The sequence below is a fragment of the Megascapheus bottae genome, chromosome 6 (assembly GCF_031878675.1).
Source record: "Megascapheus bottae isolate mThoBot1 chromosome 6, mThoBot2.hap1, whole genome shotgun sequence".
Classification (NCBI taxonomy): Eukaryota; Metazoa; Chordata; class Mammalia; order Rodentia; family Geomyidae; genus Megascapheus; species Megascapheus bottae.
In genome coordinates, this window is record NC_143514.1 from 76,386,546 (window position 1) to 76,394,443 (window position 7,898).

Below are 7,898 nucleotides of genomic sequence, written 5' to 3' on the forward strand. Positions count from 1 at the left end.
TCTGCAGGTATTCTAATTTTTTTCCATTGTAATATAGCTCTTTCTTTGTTTTTGTGGTATTTAAGATCAGCTCCTTAGTATTCGGGTCTAATGTTTTTACTATGATGTATCTAGACAATTCCTTCTAGAATCTTGCCTGCTTGGAGTTCTGAAGCCTTCAATCACGTGAGTATTTTCCCTTTTGAGGTTGAAGAAGTTCTCTGCTATTATCTTGGTGAATAAAGGTTGCATTCCCTTATTTTCAATTTCTTGAATATCAGTTGTGATTGTTCCCATAGGACCTCTAAACTTGAGTCTCCCCTTTCCTTTTATTTTTTTTTATTAATCTTGCCATGGGACTGTCAGTTTTGTTGACTCTTTCAGAGCACCAACTTTTTTATTTATTAATTTTATGTATAGTAGATCTTATTTCAATCTCTGATATTCCGATTTTATTTTTGTTACTTCTGTCCTTCTAGTTGTTTTAGAATTAACTTTTTCTTACTCCTCTACATGCTCCAATTTCTTCTTTAGATTATTTACATGTGCTTCTGTCTTTTTAATATGGGCTCCTAGTGTGATAAATTTCCCCTTAGAACTGCCTTTGCTGTGTCCCATAAGTTGCTTTGTGATGTATCTTGATTGTCATTACATTCAAGAAAGTTTTGAATTTCTTCTTTGATTTGTTCTGTAATCCAGGATTTATTCAGAAGTGTGTTGTTCAGCTTCCAAGTGTTTGAATGTTTTTTACCCCTTACTATGTTGTTCAGAACTATTCTGATTCCACTGTGATTAAATAGAATACAGGGGATTATATCAGTGCTCTTGTATCTGCTTAAGTTTTCTGTATGAACTATATGATCTACTTTGGAGTGTGTTCCATGTGCTGCTAAGAAAAATGTATAACATGTTTAGATTGGGTGGAAGACGCTTTGTATATCTGTTAAGCCTACCTAAGCTATGGTGTCTTTTAAGTCAAAGATATCTTTGCTTATTTTTTGTTGAGTTGACCTGTCTTTTGGTGAGAGTGGTTTATTGAAGAATCCCACTATGACTGTGCTTGAATCTATCTTGTTCTGTAACTGTAAGAGAGTTTGCTTGATGTACTTAGGTGCTCCCATGTTGGGGAGTAAATGTTTGATAACTGTAATATTCTGGTTATGAATTGTCCCCTTTACAAATATGTAGTGACCACCTTTATCTTTATGTACTGATTTTAAAGAGAAGTTCATTTTGTCAGAGATTAAGATTGCTACTCCTGCTTTTTTGCATGGTGCGTTGAAGTGGAAAATTCTTCCAGTCCTTTCACTTGGAGTTTGTTTCTTTTTTTGTCAGTGAGGTGGGTCTCTTGGAGACAGCTTATTGATGGGTCTTGTTTCTTAATCCAATCTGCTATTCTGTGTCTTTTGATTGGGTTGTTCAGCCCATTCACATTTAGGGAAATTATGGAGAAGTGGTTAGCATCTTTTGTCATATTTTTGTCATTAGTTATTTTTCCTTCTGTGTTTCTTTCTCTCTCTCTTTTTTCCCCCTTGTGTTTATTGATTTAGAGGTGATAGCTTCTTGATGGGAATTCTTGTTGTTTTGCAATTTGCTCTTGATTGTTTAATTGTTTTTGTAATGCTGGTTTAGTGTGCTTATATTCACATAGCTTCTCTTTGGAATGAAATATTATTGTTTCTCCCTCAAATGCAAATTCTAATTTCACTGGATATATCAGTCTGGGTTGGCAGTTGTTGGTCTTCAGGGCATAAATGATATTTTTCTAAGCTTTTCTTGCATTTAGAGTTTGCATGGAGAGGTCTGCAGTGATTCTAATTTTTTTTCCATTGTAGTATAGCTCTTTCTTTGCTTTTGCCGCATTTAAGATCAGCTCCTGCCAGGTGCACTTACTCACACCTATAATCCTAGCTACTCAGAAGGATGAGATCTGAGGATCAAGATTCAAATCTAGCCCTGGCATAAAAGGACCTGCGACTCTTATCTCCAATTAACCTCTAGAAAATGGAAGGTTGGGCTTGGCTCAAGGGTAGGGCAGTAGCTTTGAGTTGAGGAGCTCAGGGACAGCTTCCAGGCTGAGTACAAGCCCCATGACCCACAAAAAAAATAAATAAATAAGATCAGCTCATTAGTATTCAGGTCTAATGTTTTTACTATGATGTGTCTGGAGGAGTTCCTTCTGGGGTCCTGCTTGTTTGGGGCCCTGAAGGCTTCAGTAATGTGAGTAAGACTTTTCCTTTTTTGGTTGGGGAAGTTCTCTGCTATAATCTTGGTGAATAAGTATTGCATCCCTTTGTTTGAAACTCCTCCCCTTCATCAATTCCTATTATATGAAGATTAGATTTCTTGGCTGCATCTGCCAGTTCTTGGACTTTTCTGGTGAATTCTGACTGATTTCTCCAGACTGATGACTCTGTTCCAGCTCTGTGTTTTATCTTTTCCTGATGTCCTATTCTCCGTTTCAGTCAATCCGTTGCTTAGCACTTCCATTTCAGTTTGCATTGTGGACATTGAGCCCATCGTGTCTGCTCTGAGAGTATTCATCTTTCCATCTAGGGAAGTATAAGCTTTGTCTATTTTCGTCTTCTCCATTTCTCTTGAAATCAAGGACCTCCTTGGTGATTTCCTGCTTATACCCCTAGAATTGTTCTTGGAGTTCTGCTTTAATCTCTTTAGTCATGGCTGCAATCATCGTCTCGAACAGAGTCATGTCTGGAGTCTCTTCAGGTGTCATTTCTTTGGATGGTGACTTCTCTCTCATCCCTTGACTCTTGTTTCCTTTTGGGATTGCTGTGGGACTTGGATTATTTATGTATTTCGTGATTTGTCCCTGTGATTTCCGCTGCATTTGGGGAAGTTGAGACTGTTGTAGGTTGGCTCTGTGGTCAATAGACGGTGGTGTTTACTTGGTTTCGGGCTGATGATTCTGGGTATTTGTATATATGTGTGGTTCTTAGCCAGAAGAATTCTGTTACTGACTGGGTCTGAGCTTGCTGCTTTTATTGGAGTGACCCAAAGTTCCCAAGGGCTGTGTGGAGCTGCACACCTAGGTCTCAGCTAGCCCAACTGCTGGTTTGCCAGCCCTGTTCCCAGGGGCAGGGCCCAGCTGAGGACGTGGGCTCTGAGGGTGGAGCAACGCCTTTCTGGTTCTCAGAGAGGGAGCTCAGCCCTTGCTGGCCGGCCCTCCAGTTTCCTGTTGTTTTGGTTTTTATCCCTTCTCTTTCTGTTTTTCCATACTAGAGCAGAGTGCACCCCTGATTTCTGCTAGAAGTACTGGGCCGCTTGCGGCTGTCTTTGTGTGCCTGGGTTGGAAGGCCCCTTGGTGCTGGCTTGCCAGAGACTCCCAGCAGGAGGGCGCCCCACTGAGTTTTGGATCACTCAGATGCCGACACACGTGCATGCACCCCCACACCCCTACCCGCTGTTGGAAGGCAGGGTCTTAGCACCCCTCAGTCTCCAGTTTCAGTGGCCTCAGAGAGGAGGCTGTTGGGCAGGTGGGAGCAGGGACACCTTTGTTGGGTGCTGGGTCTTAGCGCCCACCTGCCTACCTGTCAGTCTCCTGTCAATGGACTGGGGGAGGGGGCTGTTGGGAGAAAGGACAGGATTCTGAATTCCTTGCCAGTCTTTCTTGGGCGGGGTTGAGTGGGGTCTGGGTTAAGTTCTGTAGCTTGTCTCCAGCTCTGCTTTCCCAATGGGTTTGGGGGAACCCCATGGGCTACTGACTCGTTGGGGTTTGGCTGTGAGCTGCTCCGGGGTGTGGGAGGGTCATTCGCCTCCCCTCTGGTCTTGCCAAGGTCTGTGCTGTCCATGCCTGGTCTGTGTCTGCATCTAGATTCCACCACTTGCTGGAGTTCTGGGCTTCCCCGGAACAAGGACCCCAAATTCCCCTCTTGGAACTGAAATCTTCGACTGGGATCCCTGTACAAGCTACCATACAACAAGGCTTTTTGCTAATTGTTTGTACTCTACCACTTGAGCCATAGCTCCACTTCTGGCTTTTGTGAAGTTAATTGGAAATAAGGAACCCATGCTCAAGCTTTCATGCTCAAGCTGGCTTTGAAACTCAATTGTCTGATCTCAGTTTCCTGAATAGCTAGGATTACAGGATTACAAAAATGAGCCATACGTGACTGGCTGTGTTTTTGTTTTGCTTTGTTTTGCCAGTCTTGCGGCTTGAACTCAGGGCCAAGGCACTGTCCCTGAGCTTCATTTGCTCAAGTCTAGCACTCCATGACTTGAACCACAGCATCACATCTGGCTTTTTCTGTTTATATGGTACTGAGGAATTGAACCCAGGGCTTCATGCAGCTAGGGGAACACTCTACCACTAAGCCACATTCCCAGCCCTGCTGTATTGTTACTTTGTTTTTGTGGGGTGTGGGGCATAAGGGCTGTCCCTACCTCTTTTGCTTATAGATAGGGCTCTACCTTTGGGGCACAGCTCCTCTTCAGGTGTTTTGGTGGTTAACTGAAGATAAGAATCTTGCAGGGACTATTCTTCCCAAGCTGGCTTTGAACCAGAATCATCAGATCTCAGCCTCCTCAGTAGCTGGGATTACAACAGTAAAACCTGTGAATGACTGCTGTTTTGTGTTTTGAGATGAGATCCACTTTGATAGCTAGGCAGGCCTGAATTCCTGGGCTCCAGTGAACCTCCTGTCCCAATTTCCACAGTGCTGCAACTCCAAGCTAAGCTACTATACAGACTTGTCTACCTGCTGCCTGCCTGCCTGCCTGCCTCCCTTCCTCCCTCCCTTCATCCATCCCTTCCTCCTTACCTTTGTTTCTTCTATTCGATCTCCCTCACTAGAACATCAGTGATGTCTTGTTCACTTTGTACTTCTGAGGCCATTTCTGCCTAAATGCAGATCCCAAGGCAGTTGCTGTAACTTCTGTCAGCATCGTGGCTGTGGTCACAACAGCCTGCATCCTGATCCTGCTTCATGCAGGACTGTGTGTCTGTCACTTGAGGAGAACTCTGATGCTAGGTTACTGGGCCTTAGATGCAGCATGGTGGCTCTGAGAAACTCCCCAGAGCCTGGGGCACAGGCCTAAGACTCTGCATCTTATCTTCCTGCCTCCACTCTGACTGAAGGGAATTCTGGTTGACTGTTTGCTCTCCAACTAGTAAGGTGTGAGGTCTGGAAGACTTTAGGATTTAAAAGCTGGGTGGTGATGGCTCAGGCCTATAATCCTAGCTACTCAGGAGGCTGAGATCTGAGGATCATGGCTCAAAGCCTGCTGGGGTGGGAAATCCTATGAGATTCTTATCTCTAATAAACTACTCAGAAAAAGCTGGAAGTGGTGCTGTGGCTCAGGTGGTAGAGCACTAGTCTTGAGCACAGAGGCTCAAGGGCAGGGCCTAGACCCTGAATTCAAGCCCCAGGATGGGGTGGGGGGAGGGAGAAGAGGAGGAGGAGAAGGAGAAGGAGGAGGAGGAAAAAGAAGACTTTAGGTGGCCATGAGCTCCTCCTGTTACTGGAGCAAAGGCCCTCCTTCCCTGGGTCCATCCCTGCTGGCAAGATGCTAAGGCCCTGCCACTACCAATAGTTGGGTCAGGAGTCTCAGGCTTTGTGTCTGCTGACCAGAGGCTTCTCTGCACTGGCCGGCCTCTCCTTCCCCCTGCTGGATGGACTATGCCATAGCTCTGCCCCCACCTCTCCACACTGCCCGCCATCCTGGTGGCTTCCAGCCCCTCTTGTACTCAACAGGTTGTGGAAAAGAAAGATGACTGTCTTCACTTTGGGGAAAGACAAGATGTCTGAGTAGGTTAAGGAATGAATGCAGTGATTCTGAGGTTGACATCAGCCTCAACGCATCTAGTGTGGTGAGCTGGCACACAGGGCTCCAGCAAGTTGTGCAAGGCCACCCAGAGCCTAGGGTGAAGCAGCCTGGCCCCAAGTGGGTCAGTGGACTCCATTGTAACTGCACGTACAGCCCCTCAGTCCACAGGTCCGGGGCTTCCTGTAGTCTTGGCTCAGCAGGAAGGCATCCATGGGTCTGGCATTGCCTCTGGATTGGTACAGGACTAGTTTTCTATGAATGTTTCATGGGTGTTAGGTCTGTGTGGAGAAATGGACATTTCCTTGTTCTCTCTCCGTGCATCCTGGAAGTCCAAGTATCAGTCTGTCTGCCTCTTGCAAGTACTGAGGCTTGAACTTAGAGCCTTAGCTTTTTCTGCTCTTGGCTGGCACTCTGCCACATGACACAGCTCCAAGTCTGGGGCTTCGTCTGTCCTAACAAAAGATAATGAAAGGTGAGTCTTAAGTATTTTCTTGCCTGAGCTGGCTTGGAACTGCTCTACTCAGAACTCATTTTCCTTGGTAGCTAGGGTTTACAGGTGTTTAGTCACTGGTACCTAGATTCATTAGTCATTTTTTTGCCAGTCCCAGGGCTTGAACTCTGGGCCTGTGCACTATCTCTGAGCCTCCCTGTCCTCAAGGCTAGCCACAGAGCCACTTCTGGTTTTTTCTGTTCATGTGGTACTGAGGAATTGAACCCAGGGCTTCCTGCATGCTAGACAAGCAATCAACCATTAAGCCACCTTCACAGCCCCAGTAATTTTTTTTCTAAGCCTAGGGCTTGAACATTGGACTTTGGAACTATTCCTGAGCTTTTTTGCTCAAGTCTAGCAAACTATCATTTGGAGCCACAGCTTCACTTCCTGTTTCTGGCAAAAAAAAATGCAAATAATCGTAAAATAAAAATCTTATACTTTCCTGCCCTGGCTAGCTTTGAACTGGGACCCTCAGAACTCAGCCTCCTCTGTAATTATGAAACACTGGTGCTAGCCTTAAAATTAGGTTTTCACCCAACTTTTGTTTCCAGTCCTGGGGCTTGAACTCAGGGCCTCAGCATTGTCCTTGAGCTTTTGGAAGGCTAGCGCGCATTACCACTTCTGGATTTTTCTATGTATGTGGTAACAAGGAATCCAACGCACGGCTTCAGGCGTGCTAGGTTAGCACTCTACCACCTGGCCACACTCCCAACCTTTTATCCAACTTTTTTTTTCCCTAACCCTGGGTCTTGACTCAGGGCCTGGGCACTATCCTTGATCACTTTTTTCTCAATGCTAGTGCTCTGCCACTTGAGCTACAGTGCTCTGTCCTGCCTTTTCTGTCTATGTGGTACCAAGGAATCCATCCTAGGGCTTTGTACATGCTAGGTGCTCACTTTACCACTAGGCTATGCTGCCAGCCCTTTATATAACTCTTTATAAAATCTTTTTCTTTGGTGCCAGTACTGAGGTTTGAACTCAGGACTCAGGTGCTATTCCTTAGTCTTTTCACTGAAAGCAAGTACTGTATCACTGACTCTGCTGACACTTCAGGTTTTCTGGTGGATAATTGGAGATAAGAGTTTCAAGTTTAGCTAGGCATGGTGGCTCAGGCCTGTAATCCTAGCTACTCAGGAGGCTGAGATCTAACGATTGAGGTTCAAAGCCAGCCCAGACATTAAAAAGTCCATGAAACTCTTAGCTCCAGTTAACCACCAGAAAACCATAAGTGGCACTCTGGCTCAAGGGGTAAGGCAGTACCCTTGAGCTGAAGAGCTCAAGGACAACACCCCTGCCTAGAGTTCAAGCTCCATGACCACCCCCCCCCACACACATGCACACACACAAAAAGCACCTCAAGTTCCTAGCTCAGGTTGATTGGTACCTACACTGTAATTCCATAATTTTTATATTCCCTGCTTAGCTAGGATTACAAGTGAGAACCAAGAGCACATGCTAGCTCAGCATGCTCTTAAACTGTTTTTATCTCTCCCTTTGGAGACCTAGCAAGACTAAATTGCCACCAAACACAAGTTGGGTTTTTGTTACGTTTAGCAGTGACAGTCTTGATTGCCTTGTTTGCTCAGTGCTGGCACTCTATCCCTTAAGCCACACCAGGTCTCACCCACCTGAGTGGCTGGGA